Raw genomic sequence first — 18,143 nt, 5'->3', positions numbered from 1 at the left:
TTTTGTGTTTTCTCTGTTTTTCTGCCTTCCAGAGAACCCAGATCCAAATTTAGCTATTAGAACTTAATTAGCTCTCATGGTTAACATACTCGCCTTCTCTTCCCTCTTGTGAGTTTAATTATTTGTTTTGTTATTTTGCTGTGTATACAACCTTTGTGTTAAAGTATGTTGAACTCTGGTCTTTGGAAGGGGTCAAGTGGAGCTGACATTTGACAGTTTTTGACAATGGCTTCTTTGTTGCTAGTTAGGTTCATAATATTCTTCAGGCGGTGTGCTTTGTGTTCCCTGCAGATCAACTGCCCCTGCAAATTGACTACCTACCTCTTTCTACCCTGTTTTGCCTAAAAGAGCTGACAAAAATCCACTTGTGAGCTGGAAGCTATGGAATCCAAAGTAATAGGTTAAGTCTTTTCCAAATCAGCCTGTGGTTACAACTGAAATCAGTTCTTAAAAAGAGTCAAAATTAGTCCACAGGTTTGATGAGCAAATATATCTTGGGTTATTGTTAGAAAAAAATCAGAATTTCTTTGTTTCATATTGAAATAAAAATGCACTTAAAGTATTATAAAAAAAAATATGATCAAAGAGAAAGAAGTCTGTCTTTTTAGATATCCCAGACCAGAAATTTGTCATTCATATTTTTAAGTTCTTGATATAAAAAGTAAGGCTGCACACTTAAAAGTGCCAAATGGGCATTGCTAGCTGTGGAAATGCATAATGGAAAAAAGTAGTGAGGGGGGAATTGATTAGGTAAGCAGAAAAAAAGAGCAAATATCCAAGCAAATACAGGACGTTCGCATGAGTGAAGCCTGTGAGAGGGAAGAGGAATTAGAAGGTCAGGTACAAATAAAGCCACTTTATATAGGCTCCATAGATTTTCCCAAAAGGAAAAAAGAAGCATGTATTTTGGGGGTGTCCCCTGCAATGTCCTTTCTCACCTAATACAATTTTATTCACATTGACATCTTAGATTCATAGCCTTTTCTTCAACTGGCTGATATTTGCCTTTGTGAACTAAACTCCTTGGGATTTACTTCTATCTTTCAGAGTAAAGTCCAATTCTTACCAATGGCTTGCACTTCCCAGAAATGTTTGCCTTTTTGGATTACTCTCGGGTGCATCCACAGATAATCCTCTGGGACAGCCCTGTCCCCCTACTGGCAATTCCATGTGTGTACCATGTGCTGGTGCATTCCCTTTGCCAAAACTATCCTTGACAACCTTTCATCCCATCTCCCTGGCTTATTCCCACTTGTTCTTTAAAATCAACCAATGATACCTCTGCAGGAAGTCTCTGATTAACTGCACTCACCCAGTTCCATCCCTCTTAGGTGCATTTTATTTTTTAACTTATTTCCATCAAATTTCAGAGAGGAAGGGGAAGGGAGAGAGAGAGAAAGAAACATCAATGATGAGAGAGAATAATTGATCTTCTGCCTCATGCGTACCCCACACTGGGAACTGAGCCTACAATTTGAGCCATGTGCTCAGGCAGGAGTTGAACCATGACCTCCTGGTTCATAGGTTGATGCTCAACCACTGAACCACAGCAGTTGGGCCCTCTTAGGTGCATTTTAGTATAAAATGAAATCTGCATTATCTGTTTACTTGTCTCTCTTCCAATAAATTAGAAATGCCTTAAGGGCATTCATTGGGCTGTATTTTATTTATCTTTGTGAATCCAGAGCTTGGCTGGCACATTGAAGATCTATGTTAAATTGCATATGTTAAACATGGTCAATATATTTTGGGTCAATATATTTGGGTCAATATATTTCTAGTTTCCTTTAGTTCCACAGTTCTCAATTCCTTTGACCCAGGAGATTTCTGGACATCATTATGAATATTTGTCCCCAGATGTCTTTATATTGCAGTCAAGTAGGCAAGCAAGGTCATCTAAATGGGACCCATCACTGAGTCACCCAGAGGCAAGGGATGTGTTACCTCCATGACCCAGTAACTTGGCAAAGCTCAAACTAGAACTCCTGATAATGAGGCTGTGCTGATACTTCATAAAAGGGGGATGGGAGAAAGTGGAAACTCATTTATTTTATGGCTGTGTGAACTGTATCATCTGACTTTCTTTAACTGTGTGCCTAGGCCAGCACTGGGCTCCCAGGAAACTAGGTCACCTGTGACAATGCCCCATTTCTAAGACTGGGCAGTTTGGGAGGGAGTAGGCTAAGCACAGCAATCAGAGAGAATTTACTGCTGATGGATGGCGATTTTTTGCATTTTGAATTCTCTAAGGTATAATGTCTTTGATTGCCAGCACTGTCGCTTCAGGTCTGATATCTTTCTATAGGGAACATCTGTGGCCTGCAGCTTTCCTGTACAGGCAAAAAAATAAAAAAATAAAAAATAAAAAAGCCCAGACAAGACTCTGCTAATTTTTAAAATCACATATTAAAAAATCACACATTTTTTTCATAACATATACAATAAAGTTATGCTGCATTGAAGCTTGAATTACTTTTAAATTTTATTTGACAGCTAACAGTTTCTAATCTTGTTTCTCTCTCTTGATTTTTCTAACTCACATCTTTGTGCCCGCCTGCACTTCCAGGGCTCTGAGCTGAAACCAAAGTGATGAGTGCTCCTTTCTTCAAGGGATATGTCATTGTAAGGATGGCCCCATGGAAAGCCAAGAAAGGACAGAATAATTTGTCCTGTTCTTCAGTAAATGTCCTCCTTTTTACATGCCCTGTTATCTGAACCTCTTTCACATTCTCTTTTGTTTTGTTCTGTTAATCCTCACCCAAGGATATTTTCCCATTGATTTTTAGAGAGAGTAGAAGGGAAGGGAAGAGATACGGAGAGAGAAATGTCAGTGTGAGAAAGCCACATCGATTGGTTGCCTTCTGCCCATGACCAACCAGCGCTGGGGATCAAACCTGCAACTGAGGTATGTGCCCTTGACCAGAATAGAACCCAGAACCCTTCAGTCTATAGGTCAACATTCTATCCACTGAGCCAAAGCAGCTAGGGCATCTTTCATATTCTTCACAAAGGATGGAAAACTTGACTAAGAAACGGGTCTACACCAAACCTTAGTAATTTTGTGTTTTAAATTTTCCCCATTACCTTTAATGTCATTCAATCAATGTAATTGCTCTTTACTAGGAGTAATATCAAGTGAGTTCAATGGGAAGAATTTCAGGCATCAATGGTAGCTTTTGAGGAGTGAAGATGAGAAGCTCTTCCACATTCCAATGAGTGGAACTGGTCCTGCCTTTCCTCCCAGTGCCTGAGATAACAGCAGAGCACTGACTGGCTATCTGACCCTAGTTCTGGGCGATGCACTAAATCACTGTGGGACCCTGGACAGCACAACTTACTGCTCTGGCCTTAGTTCTCTCAAGTGTAAAGGAAGGGAATGGTATACACATTGCTGAAATCCTCTAGAGTTGGCTGAAAGTTTCTAGAACATTCCACATTTTGACATAGGCACGGTCACAAATCTAAAGACAAGGCAGCTTACTCTGCAGAGTTATTATCATAAAGGCATCTTAATTGCTTGCCACTAAGTGAGGTATAGATACAGCAAAACACAAAACAAAAACAGCCTAGGGGTCTCAAATGGGGCAGCAATAATTTTTCCCCATCGTCCTTCTAGTTAATTTTCACTGTCACTCATTTTTGTTCACTCTTTGTTGACTGCTTGACAGGATGTTCCGAAAGAAAAATTGTATCTTCCTAGAAGTTTGGTTCCTGCTATTGATGTTGGTTTATAAGGTATATGCCAGATTATACCATCTTTTCAGCTACCTAGGGTACAGTTGTTAGGCTGCAGGTTAATGGTAATTCCTTCTCTGACATTTCTTCTAGGAAGAGGTTGGGTCTAGGCCCCCGCCCACTATGTGAACAGGCTCTGAGACTGCTCTGACTAATAGACTATGACAGAAGCGACATAAGATGTCTCATAAGAGATGGGCAGTTTCCACTTTCTGTCTCATGGGACACTCACTCTAAGACTACTTGAGTAGGAAGCAGTTATAGGGTTAAGCCTCAGACTGATCCACTGGCAAAGTTGCAAACAAGTCCCAGCTTGGAGGGCACAGCCCTCTAAGCATAATTAAACTTGATCTTATAACTGCTCCCTACATCTTTCCTGGGTAGCTAGTGAACTGTGGGAGGGGAAGCAAGTGCTGCCAAAACAAGTGAAACTTACAAGAACATTGTAGATTACCTTATTTACCCCTGACTATAAATAAAGCATCAGCTTTGCAGTCTGGATCTGTTCTGTGGCCTCAGCCAGGCACAGAAGATCCAACTAGACCCAACTTTTCCCCTTTGTCTATCATTTCTCCATCCTTCTTCTCCCCCGCCCAGGCCCGCCAAACCCTGGCTATGCTGGTGCAGTGCATTCTTGTCCCAAGGAAAGCCATATTTATGGGAGAAGGAGAAGTGTGACTCCCCTGAGACCACTATCTGTGAGAAGCCCGAGTCACATGAAGGGACCCTGGAGGGTGAGACACCACGTGGAAAAAGGAGGCAAGGTGCCTCAAGATACCTGACATGTGGGTGAAGAAGACATCTCAGGCAGATTTTCCAGCCCCGACTGTCCCAGGTGATGCCACATGAATCAGAGAACAACCACCCAGCTAAACCTTTCCTGAGTCCCTGACACTCAAAATCCTAAGCAAAATAAACTGTTTGTTTTAACCACTAAGTGTAGGGTAGTTTGGTATGTAGAAATAGATACCTAGCATTCATTATCAGAGAAATGCAAGTGATAACATTAGAGAGGATGTGAAGAAAAGAAATCACTGTGCATTGTTAGTGGGATTGAAAATTGGTACAAACACTATGGAAAACCGTATGGAGGTTCCCTAAAAAATCCAGCAAATCCACTTCTGGGTATTTATCCAAAGTAAATAAAAACACTAACTAAAAAAGATATATGCACCATCATGTTTACTGCAGCAGCATTATTCACAATAGCCAAGATATAGAAATAACCTAAGTATGCACTGATGGATGAATAATAATCATATATAGACATATATATTATGTATAATAATATGTAATCATATATACATATATACATATATAATCACATATAAATATATATATTCCCTTACATATATAATTGAATATTATTCAGACATAAAAAAGACTGAAATTGTGCCATTTGCAATAACATGAGTGAACTTTGAAGGCATTAATGCTAAGTGAAATAGTCAGACAGAAAGACAAATACAGTACAATCTTATTTATATGTGCAATCTAATAAAACAAACAAAAACAAATTCACAGGCATAGAGAACAGATTGGTAGTTATCAGAGGTGGGGGGGGCAGGTACTTGGGTGAAATGGGTGAAAGTAATCAAAAGATACAAACTTTCAGTTATGAAATAAATTTAAGTCCTATGGATGTAATGTATAGCATGATGAGAATCTATAATAATAAAAGTGTAATATGCCAATTAGACCGGACAGCCAAATGACTTTCGGACATCATTCTGGATAAAGCCATGGGGGGGGGGGGAGGGATTGGGGGGAGACAAGGCAGAAGTGGTTAGGGGTGATCAGGCAAGCAGGCAGAGTGGTTAGGGGTAATCAGCAGACAAGCAGAGTAGTTAGGGATGATCAGGTAGGTGGGCAGGCACGTAGTTAGGAGCCAGTAGGGATTGTGAAAGGGTGCAGGCTGGGCTGAGGGACTCCCCACCCCCCAACTCCTTGTGCCTGAATTTTGTGCACTGGGCCTCTAGTAGTTAATAATACTGTATTGTATATTTGAAACTTTCTAAGAGAGTAGAAAAAATTGAAAATTGTAACTGTGTGGTGATGGATATTAACTAGACTTATATCGATGATTATTTTACAAAAATTGAATCATTATTTTGTATAAATACATCTATTACACTGTTATATGTCAATTATACCTTAATGAAATAAAATAAGAAGAAGAAAAAAAGAAATAGGTGCTAGAATGAGCCATTAGGACACCTAATGAGAAGAAAATAAAGGAGGCAGTTGTCCTTTTTATCCCAAAGTGTTAAGAGTGCTGTAACGTGTCAGACCCTGACTTCCTGTGGGGCATCACCAGCTGGCCCTGTGACTCATGGTCTCTTAGTTGAAATCAACAGGACATCACTCTTTTCTGAAGTCAAATATTTGCCTCTGCTAACAAAACTATGGAGGCTTCCCATTACCAATCATTTGGAAGAGGTTAATGGACTTAAAATCCAGGTGATACGTGTTTGGACGGAAATGTGGGTAACCTCCTTTGTGTGGTATTGCAAAGGTTTGAATCAGCAGAATACCACCTCACTTGTGAACAGATTTGTGGAGTAGAAATAACCTGTACAGCATCCCAGGTGAATGTAGATAACTTTCTTCTGTCCTCATGATATGATCTTTTTTGCCACACAGAACCTCATGGTTGAACTTAGTTTTAGTGCAAAGAAACTTCAAGCAACTTGAAACTTTTCTCTGATTGTTTTTAAAGTCCTTTCTAGGTTCTGTTTTCATGTCTAAAAATTTAAAAGTGGAACTATACTATGATTCAGCAATTCCACTTCTGGTATTTATCCAAAGTAAATAAAAATACGAACTCAAGAAGATATATGCATCATCATGTTTATTGCAGCAGCATATTTACCTTAGCCAAGACATAGAAACAATCTAAGTATAAATTGATAGATGAATAATAATAATTACATATGTAATAGAATATTATTTTCAATTTCCAATTTTCAGCAGTAATTCCTCCTAGCTGCAAGTTTTGGGGGCTTTTTACATTTTATTGGTTTTCTTCAGGTTTTTTTTTTGTGTTTGTGTTTTTCAATTAATAGATATTGGGATATAGTTTTAGATTTATACATACAAATTAAGTGAAAAATACAGTTTCCATGAAACTCTTATCCCTCACCAATTTCCCCTATTATTAATATCTTGCATTTGGTGTAGCACCTTTATTAGAATTGATGAGCACTATTAACTAAAATTAAGGTTTACATTAGAGCACTATTAACTAAAATCTAGAGTTTACATTAAGGTTCACTCCTTATGTTGTAGATTCTGTGGGTTTTGACAAGTGTATAAGGACAAGAATCTGCCATTACAGTATGAAACATTTTAGATCTACAAAATAGCAAAAAAAGCATCGAATTTGTGTGTAATTCACATTCAGTGTTCTTTATACTAGAGAAACACTAGAAGCCCAGAGCATGAAATTTGTGCACAGAGGGGGGCGATGTCCCTCAACCCAGCCTGCACCCTTTCCAATTTGGGACCCCTCCAGGGATGTCCGACTGCCCATTTAGGCCCAAAAGGATCAGGCCTAAACGGGCAGTCGGACATCCTTCTCATAATCCAGGACTGCTGGCTCCCATCTGCTTGCCTGCCTGCCTGATTGCCCCCAACCTCTTCTGCCTGCCAGCCTGATCACCCCCTAACCACTCCCCTGCCAGCCTGATTGATGCCTACCTGCTCTCATGCCAATCTGATTATCCCTAACTGCCCTCCCCTGCCATCCTGGTCACCCCTAACTGCTCTCCCCTGAAGGCCTGGTCACCCCAACTGCCCTCCCCTGAAGGCCTGGTCACCCCAACTGCCCTTCTCTGTAGGCTTGATCACCCCCAACTTCTCTCCCTTGCAGGCCTGATCCCTCCCAACTGCCTCCTCTGCTGGCCATCTTGTGGGGGCCATCTTGTATCCACATAGGGACAGCCATCTTTGAGCACATGATGGCAGCCATCTTTGTGTGTTGGAGTGATGGTCAATTTGCATATTACCTTTTTATTAGACAAGATAACATTATTATGGTACATTTGTCACAATTAATGAGACAATATTGGTACTTATTAACTAAATTCTGTACTTTATTCAGATTTCTATTTTAAATTAGATTTATCTAGTTTTCCTTATTTTATTCTAGGATTCCATCCTGGATATCACATTCTATGCAGTCTTCATATCTTCTTTGGCTCCTCAAGGCTGTGACAGTTTCTTAGACCTTCCTTGCGTTTGATAACCTTTAAAATGTGGGGGTATTTTGTAAAATGTACCTCTCTTGGGATTTTTATGATGTTTTTCTCATAATTAAATTAGGCTAATATATATTGAAGAAAGAAAACCAGAGGTAATACTAATGTTAATGTTGATTATCTGGCTTGAAGTACCTTTGTCAGGACTCTCCACTGTAAAATTATCCTTCTTTTTCTACCTTTTCCATACTCTAGTCTTTGGACAAAAGTCATTATGCATAATCTATGTTAAGGAATGAAGAATTATGGTCTATCTATATTTTCTTTCTAGCTTTATTGACATATAATTGACTAAAAAATGTATACATTTAAAGTGTACAATGCCATGATTTGATATACAGATGCCTTGTGAAATTATTACCACAACCAGTTTAATAAACATATGCATCACCTCACATAGTTGTGTGTGTGTGTGTGTGTGTTGGATACATTATTCTATAAATGTCAATGAGATCAAGTTGATTGATAGCAGTATTCAAGTAAACTAAATCTTTATTGATTTCCTGACTACTTTATCTATCAATTATTGACATGGATGTGAATATCTTAAAATACAATAATAGATTTGTCTATTTCTCCTTCAGTTATGTCAGGTTTTTACTTTATGTATTTTGATGTCCTATTAGATACATTCACATTGAGAGTTCTTATGTCTTCTTGGGAGAATTTATCCATTTATCATTATATAGTACCACTCTTTATCCCTGACAATTTCTTTTGTTCTGAAGTCTATTTTGTTTGAAATTAAAATAGCTACTTCAGCTTTGTTTTGATTAATGTTAGCACACTATGTATTTTCTCAACCCTTTAATTTTAACCTCCAGAGTTCTTATATTTAATGTGGATTTGTGTAGACTACATATATTTGTTTGACAATCTGCCTCTTTAAGTTTGCTTATTTAGACAACTTATTTTAAGAGATTAATGCCATATTCATTTTAACATGTTTATAACTGATTTTCTACACTTAAGTGTCAAGGTGTTTTTTGCATATTTATTCTCTTTGATTATCTCTAAACTTCTTAGATTTTGGACTGGTGTCATTAATTTTGGAAAGCTCTCAGCTATTATTCTTTCAAATATTCTGTTTTACCATTTTTTTCTTCTCCTTATAATATTTCAATAATATATGTTACATCTTTTGAAATTTCCTCATAGTTCTTGAACATTCTGTTCTGTTTTTATCACTTTTTTCTTTTTGCATTTCAGTTTAGGAAGACTGTATTTACTTATCTTCAGGTTCACTAATTCTTTTCTCAGCCTTGTCAAGTGTACAGTATTTTTACTTCCAGCTTTTCCTTTGGATTATTTTTTAGACTTTTCATCTCTGTTCATATTATCAATCTATTTTTGCATCTCTATTTTTTCACTACATTTCTTTACATATTTTTCTGCATCACCATTTGTAAAATCCCTATACTCTCTTTTATTTCCCCTCACCACAATCACCACACTGTTGTCTGAGTCATAAGTTTTTTTTTTTCATTTTTTTTTCTTTCTTGCTCAATCACACATGCACATCAACATCACCTCCCCCTCCCCAACACACACACATCAGAGCTGACTTCCCACTATCTCTGGGTCTGTCTCTATTTTGCTTGTTCGTTGAGTATGCTTATTAAATACCATGTATTAGTGAAATTATGTGGTGCTTGTCTTTCTCTGGCTGGCTTATTTCACTTAGCATTATGTTCTCTTAGGTCCATCCATGTTGTCACAAAGGGTAACGTTTTCTCCTCTCATTGGCTAAATAGTATTCCATTGTGTAAATGTACCATAGCTGTTTTTATCCACTCATCTATTGATGGACACTTGGGCTGCTTCCAAAATCTTGGCTATCCTATATAATAAAGAGGTAACATGCAAATTGACCATCATTCCAACACACAAGATTGCCACCCCTATGTGGACATAAGATGGTTGCCACAAGATGGAGGGAAGTTGTAGGTGATCAGGCCAGCAGGGGAGGGCAGTTGGGAGGGACCAGGCCTGCAAGGGAAGGCAATTGGGGACAATAAGGCCAGCAGGGAGGGAAGTTAGGAGTGACCAGGCCAGCAGGGAGGGCAGTTAGGGGTGAACAGGCTGGCAAGGGAGGGCAGTTAAGGCAATCGGGCCGTCATGGGAGCAATTAGGCATTGATTAGGCTGGCAAGGGAGTGGTTAGGGGGTGATCAGGCTGGCAGGCAGAAGTGGTTAAAGGCAATCAGGCAGACAGGCAAGTGAGAGGTTGGGAGCCAGCAGTCCTGACTTTTTGTGTGTGTGTGTGTGAGAGAGAGAGTGGGATCAGGCCTAAACAAGCAGTTGGACATTTCTCAAGAGGTCCCAGATTGGAGAGGGTGCAGTCTGGGCTGAGGGACACACACCCTAACCTGTGCATGAATTTCGTGCACTGGGCCTCTAGTTGTAAATAACACTGCAATGAACATAGGGGTGCATATATTCTTTTGAATTAGTGTTTCAGGTTTATTTGGATAAATTGCCAGAAGTGGAATTTCTGAGTCATAAATCAGCTCCATTTTTTAATATTTGAAAATACTGCTTTCCACAGTGTCTTTCCACAGTGTCTGTACCAGTCTGCATGGCCACTAACAGTACACAAGGGTTCCATTTTTTCCACATCTTCACCATCACTTGTTTTCTTATTTATTAAAGATAGCCATTCTGACATGTATGAACTGATATCTTATTGTGGTTTTTAATTTGCACTTCTCTGATGACTAGTGATGTTGAGCATCTTTTCATATGTCTATTGGTCATGTGTATGTCTTTGAAGAAGTGTCTATTCAGGTTCTTTGGCCATTTTTTAATTGGATTGTTTGTTTCTTATAATTTTTTATATTAACCTCTTACCAGATGTGGGTTGTCTTTTCATTTTGTTGATAATTTTCTTTGCTTTGCAAAAACTCCTTTACATATTAATTGTAGTTATTTTAAATTCCCTGTCTGATAACATCAAATTCTATATCCATTTCCAAGTCTGATTATGATGCACTTTGTCTTTTTAGATCATACTTTTTTCATCCTTTGGAAAGCCTAGCAGTTTTTGTTTGTTTGTTTGTTTCCTATTGATTTCAGAAAGGAAGGAAGAGAAAGAGAGAGATAGAAATATCAGTGATGACAGAGAATAATTGATTTGCTGCCTCCTGCACACCCCACACTGGGGATCAAGCCTGCAACCCAGGCATGTGCCTCGACCAGGAATAGAGCTGTGACCTCCTGATTCATAGGTTGATGCTCAACCACTGAGCACTGTTGGCCAGTCAAGCCTAGTAGTTTTTATGTTGAGTGGTGGACATGTTATATTGGGTAATAGAAACTAAGGTAACTAAGCCTCTAGTGTAAAGATTTGTTACTCTAACTAGGAGTTGGGCTTTGTTCAATCTTACTTACTAGAGGCCCAGTGCACGAATTTGTGCATGGGTGGGGTTCCTCGGCCTGGCCTGAGATCCAACAGGGTGGACTGGAGCTGAGATCCAACAGGGTGGACTGGAGCTGATCAGGACAAGCTGGCCAGGAGGAGGAACTGCAGGAGGTTGGCCAGTCACAGGAGGTTGGCTGTGGGAGCACACTGACCACCAGTAGGTCAGTCACATAGGTTTTTATATATATAGATAGCTATGAGGCCAGCAACTTCAAATTCTTCTAGCATTTTGTTTTGTTTTGTTTTCTTAATCCTTGCCTGAGTATATTTTCCATTGATTTTTTTTTTTAAGAAAGAGAGAGAGAGAATGGCATGAGGGAATGAGAGAGAAAGAGAAAAACATCAATATTTGAAAGATGTATTGATTGGTTGCCTCCCACACTCACCCCGACTGGGGCTGGGGATCAAACCCACAACCCTTCAGTGTATGGGCCAATGCTCTAACCATTGAGAAACATCAGCCAGGGCAAATTGCTCTAGTTTTTTTGTTTGTTTGTTTGTTTTTATCTTGCCCTTTGACATTGAACTTCTTTAATTGTGCTTCCTCGGAGAAAGTCTATCTTGCAATTCTTCCAGCTGTAATTAATTCACTATTACACTAGAGCTCAGTTGGTGTGGCAGTAAGGTGTAGGAGAAGGGAGCATTCCACAATCTTCTAATTATATCTTTGTCACATAGTGGGCTTATGTCTCTGATCTACGATCTTTACACCTGTTTCTTCTTACAGACTTTCTCCTACTTAAGCAAGACAGGAAAGCAGCTAGAGGGGAGTGGTATGAGAGACACTCACCTCTTCCACAGTTCTGAGACATGGCTCCCTTTAAGTGCTTCTCCCTGGAGAGCAGGCATTTGGAGAGTAGGCATTTGTCCCCTTCAGTTAGACCCATAATGGATTATTTATAATATATTTACAACAAGAAACTGGTGGGATTGCTATAGTTGTGGCCTACAAAAATATAAGGGCCCAGTAAGACAGTAGTTCACAGGAGTCTCTCTCATGCTAGTCACATTCAGCCTCTAAAAATTCATCAAAATGATTATTTAACTAGTTTATAGCTCCTGGTATCTGTTCCAGGTAAGCAGATCTCAGCTGTGGCTCTCAGGATTTACTTTTCAGATTTTTGGTGGCCAGTTTTCTTTGCAAATTCAGTTCTCTTATGGATCCAAGAAAATCCATGGATTTCAGCTTGTCCCAATGTTTCTTGTGAGAATGGGAGTAACTTCCACGCTCTGTAATGTCAGAGGTTTTATGTTCTGAGGGGATGGTCATTCTCAGGCAAAGTCTATGCAGTATGAATAGATGAATCTGCAATGCCAATTAATACAGTGAACTTAATCACCAAACTGTACTAGTATTTTTTTTCCAGTTCACTAAAGAAGAAATTAAGAGACTATTTTGAAAATATATTTTAAAAATCATAGTTTTTATTTGAAAAATGTGTGGGAGTATTTCAAATTTAAACCCTAATGTATTCAGACAGAACATTCTTTAAAGAGGAAGTTTTGTTATTCATTAAAGCTTGATTACAGTTTCACTTGAGAAAAACCATAGGGATCCTATAAACCAAATGATATCTAATGGGCTTCCCTGATTGTTTTTAAGGCTGAATTGTATTAAAAAATAATATACTTTTATATATTGAAGGTTTTACAGGTTATTTAACTAGCTTTATTTGAGTTTATTGAGCTTTAATTGCTTTTGCATTGAATATCAGAAACAAAAATTTTAGCATGAACAGAAGTAGTAAATAATTGGCTCTTGCATTTCAAAAAAAGAATTCTTTTTCTTCAGACCTACTTATGAAAAAGCCACTTTAGAGCTACTCTGTGTATGCACATGAAAGCAAACCCTGGGAATTCTCTCTGTGAGTCAACTATGAACGTCTTGTTGACTCAACTCCCCAAGACTTCAAGGAAAGAAAGAAGTACTTACATGGTTGGTTTATTTTCTATGCTACACATTGATTTTGGGCCGCTGACAAATGAGAAAGTTTCATGGGTAGAGTAATTTCTTTTAGTCTATCCATGTCCCAGCAGAAATAGAAAGCAAAAAGCAAAGTGAAGAGTAGACTTTAGGAAAGATACTCCATGAAGTGTGGACTTTGAACACAGCCCACATTAACTTGCTATGTACATTCTTTGCTGACCTCCTTTCTTTATTTTCCATCTATCATAAACCTCTAGATTTTCCTGGTTGGACTCTGAAGTATGTACTATTATCAATGTGAAATGATTTCTGCAGTCCACAACCATTTTAGATCTAGAAAAGATGTTAGAGATAAAATATTTCTTACACATTGCTCAAAAGAGAAAGCTAAATCTCTGTGGGACTTCAATGATCTGCCCCAAATCACACAACTAGAGCAAACATAGGCCATCCATCATTTCTCCTTTGCTGCTGTCTTTCTTTTATAATAGCAAACCAACAGATCAGTACACTGCATGGACTTCTGATTCTCTAGTTTTATATTAGTGGCAAAGGGGGGTTTTGAGAAAAGCTTGAGTCCATTTTCATTTCAGTGTGCTCTCTTCAGCTAAGCTGTCCTTTGAGTCACGTGTTGTTTTTCCTTTGGGATTTAATTGCCATTACACTGAACATAAAAATAACCCAGGTTCTTAACATTAGTGTTTGCGGCAAGAACACTTGATTACAATCTCTTCATCAATCCCATTCGCAAAGGCCACAGCCGTGTGCTCTACAAGAACTTTCCCTCCCTGGAGCTTTTTTTCTTTGTGTGGGGAGCCAATTTCTCCCTTGGTAATGGGCCAGGTGAGATCCTTCTGCTTATGTAACAAGCCCCCTTTCCTCCGCAAACACGAAGAACTCTTGGGCTCTCTGGTAAGCTTGTGACCATGCTCCTCCGTTGGGGTCAGAGTCAAACAGCCTCTCTATCATGATGCTCCCTGGCTCCTGGCTAGGTCCGTGTCCCTCAACTCCAATTCAAGGAATCTTTCTCCTTATGGGTTTGGTTCTGTGCAGCTTTTATCCTGGGAATGTTTGCTCTCTGCCCTCAATTCTCTCTCCTACTCAGCCAATATTTGTTTTCTGCATCAACACTCTTCCTATTCTGGGTGTTTACCTGATTGCTGTATTTGTCTTTCTTGCTCACTTTCACTCCCTTTTAATTCTCTCACTGCTGAATTTCTTTTAAAATAAAAATCACTATTTGTTTTTTCCTGGGTCACTTACGTTGGCCCTGACTCCTAGTTCTCTTTGCTTCCTATGAACAATGCTTCAACATACTGGCACAAAAGAGCAGACTCATTGACATGCATGCTTTTTTTTTTTTCTTTGTATAACATTATCTACTGAATTTTGCCTACTGGTGAAGATGGAGTCTGCCTGAAAAACAGCTTAAAATTCAACAGCTTCAAAGAAATGCATCTGGCAAATAAAAAGAGACGGATTTTACAGCCTGTAAACCTGAGAGCTGGACCCTGGACTGTGGCAAATTCTCTAGGATGGATTGCAGGTTCCATTTTCCATAAATGGACACAGCAAGAGCTCTAGTTCCACAGCCTTGCCATCAAGATGTGGAAGTCTCCCTGGCCATTTTTCTCAGTGGTTAGAGTTCCGGCCTGTGGACCAAAGTATCCGGGGTTTGATTCCTGGTCAAGGGCAGGTACCTCAGCTGCAGGTGCCCCAACCCAAGTAGGGGCATGTTCAGGAGGCAACCAATTAATATGTTTCTTTTATGTCATGTTTCACTCTCTCCCACCCATCCCTTCCCTTCTACTCTCTCTAGAAATCAATGAAAAAAATAACCTCCGGTTATGATTTAAAAAAAAAAAAAAAGTGGAAACCCATTTCCCCGCCCCTTCAATCTAGCCATAGTTAAATTGTAGCTTCATAAAAATAAGAATGCTGTTTTATTTTTAAGCCACTAAGTTTTAGAATGGTTTGTTACATGAAAATAGATAACCAGACACACAATTTCGTTATTGTAAATGGATTTTTATTATACTTTATAGTTATTTCTCTAAAATAGGAAAGGTATTTTTAATTATGTACAAACTAGCCACCTCACTGAATATTCTTAATTTTCAAAAACTTCTCAGTTCTTTTATAATTTGTAGTTAAACATTATATCATCTACAAATTTAAAAATGTTAATCTCATTAAATAAACACCCTCTCAGAAACACCCAGAATCATTTTTGACCAAATATCTGGGCACCACATGGCCCAGTGAAATTGACACATAAAATTAACCATTATTGATGGCAAGTATAGTATTCTCCTTGGATCTTCCATTACCAATTCTGAGAGCCCCTGCCTTAATTTTTAGTGGCCTATACTGTCCCTCTTCAAAGTATGCCCTGGGCCTCCTGGAGGCACCGTGCCTATGTGGGGCAGAGAGCCAGCAGGCACAGAGAGCTATGAATTCCTTGGAATTTGCCTCCTACAAGGTAACCCTGAGCCATACTCCTGACTGATTGTGTAGAAGTATGAAGCCCCTGCTTCAACCTCGGACTTCCTTCACTCCCATCTTGGGTTCTCTGGCATCAGCTCTTTAATAAAACATGTGACATGAATTTTTATCTCTGGGTCTGCTTCTTAGGAGACCTTTCTCATCTTGTTGGCTTTGACACATATTGTCACTTCTTTACTAAAGCCAGGTTCTACTCAGTTTTAAGTGATGATCTGAAGTTTCTTAATGCTTGAACATGAGCTAATAGTCAATTTAAAGTACTCTTTCTGTTAGAATCACTAAGAAGCAAGCCTCAGAATTAGGGAGGTGTGAGCTCTAGAGTCAGTATGTACCTCTAGTTCTAGTCTTCTGTGGGCACACAAAACAAGTCAACTTTGTTACATTGTCCCCTCAGAGAGAAATCTCTACCCACATACCTCCCAGGATGAAAATTTGGGCAGCCTGCCTGCCATGTGCTACACCGTATGTTTTCCCATGAAATGAGAGTACCAGGGAAGAAATCATCTTTGGAACTAATAATAAGATCCAATTTGCATTTAATTTACACATATGATGCTTTATTTTATAATTGCACATTTCTAGAGAGGTATGTCTCTCCCTTCCCAAAGCCCACTGAATGCAAAGGTAATTACAGACATGGCTCAGATATGCTAATAATATGGAAGCATCACATTTCTTGAAATAACTGAACTCCTGGTCACTGAGCATTCTTTGAAGATAATTGGGGTCCAGAACCTCACCTTAATGAGTGGAATATTCCTTTTTTAAAACTCTTACATAGGAACCTACTTTAATTACCTTTCTGCTCTTCTCTGTCCAAGAAGCTACTCAGGAGACTAGAAAACACAGTTGTGCAGAGAATCTTATTATAAACACTGTCAAATAAAGTCCTAAAGAAAATAATTATATGGTGCTCTTTGAAACCAGGGCATTTCAAGGGATTTTCTGCTAGTTGATAAAACTAGGTCATCAAGCTATGGGACTCTGTGTGCAAGCACATGCATACACACACACACACACACACACACACACACACACACACACATACACACACATCACTTCTTTAAGACCTAATGTTTGGAGTAGCCTGTGATGAATGCTATAAGAAGAGAGGAGAATAAGAGAGGATCCATGCATATTTAAATGAGCATTTCACTAGTCAAAACTTTCTTGGTTGCCTGAGAGCATTTGCAAACCTACTCTGGAAGTGACCCAAAGACAGACAAAAGACTACTGCACATTTTCTTCCAGTATATGCCTCCACTCTCTTCTCATGTTTGCTTGCCATCCCAGGTTTGGCCTTGTGACTTTCTCTGACTTTGGCTTCTAGACAAGGCTACACAGGAGATCTGACACCCTCTGTGAAGTTAAGTAAGTGTTCTACCAAGTAGATTAAAGTAGAGAGATTTCCAACCAAAGAACCAGCAAAACAAAGGCATGGGAACAGGAAATGGAGCAATGTGTAAGGAAACTCAATTGGTCTATTTATGGCTCAACCCTAAAAAGTAAGAATGGACAAGTAGGCAAAATCTACCTCCAGGAGAAATTCATAGTCAGGCAGGGGTTTGGATTTAAGTATCTAGTAAAGGGTTTTGGTCAGGATAGAGCCCATGACATTTTCAGGGAGATCACTTGGGAAGTGGTGCAGATGATGGCTTAATAGAACAATAATGGAGGCAGGAAGACTGACAGAGGCTGGTGAGGTTTGATGATCCAGGTCACAGGGTAATTACCAGGATATAGAATAGGAGAAGAGGGCAGATAACAGACACCTTTGCTGGGTAGAACAGGCAAGAAGGTCATGTCATTGTGACTTGGAAATGGTGCTGAGGTAGAAGTCCAAAAAACCAGTCTTCTCATGACCTTTCCTCTTCTCTGACATGAGCAAGGACTATTCTTAGTAATTACTTTCTGATTCAATTGATCTGATAGTTATCCCTCATCTCTACCACTCTCTGGTAGAGGGAGTAAAATAGTGAACTAGCAATAATGTTACTTTGGTGGGCCTCAAATATTTTCTGAACCTCTTTCTGCATTTATAAATTGAGTGGACTGGATGAGGATCCTGTTTGATGTCTCCAGCTCTCACTCTCCAAATCAGCCAGTTTTGGGGGGAACAACCTGGAAGCTGTCTTCTACAGGAATGTTGGCAGAGTTCTTGAGAGATGGGCAGACTGAGGAGCAACTTTCATATCTCCTTCAAACCCAGGGCTAAGCAGAAAACTGTTACATTCATTGATTTATTTGTGTTATTCACAGGCACTGAAACAGTTCTTGTTTTTAGTGGGGGAAATAAA

General features: G+C 39.1%; 1 long non-coding RNA gene across 1 annotated transcript in view; it reads left to right on the top strand.

Moving 5' to 3' along the window:
* Positions 1-7,929, top strand: part of LOC311625106 — a 74,492-nt gene extending 66,563 nt beyond the window's left edge. The window contains exon 3 of the long non-coding RNA XR_014795434.1: positions 7,886-7,929. This is a non-coding gene — a long non-coding RNA (uncharacterized lncRNA). The remainder of the gene's footprint in view (positions 1-7,885) is intronic.
* Positions 7,930-18,143: the final 10,214 nt, after the last annotated feature.

Source organism: Pipistrellus hanaki (assembly GCF_964339955.1).
Source record: "Pipistrellus hanaki genome assembly, chromosome: 6".
Lineage (NCBI taxonomy): Eukaryota > Metazoa > Chordata > Mammalia > Chiroptera > Vespertilionidae > Pipistrellus > Pipistrellus hanaki.
Note: the sequence above shows the minus strand (reverse complement) of the source record. Positions and strands in the feature narration are given on the sequence as shown.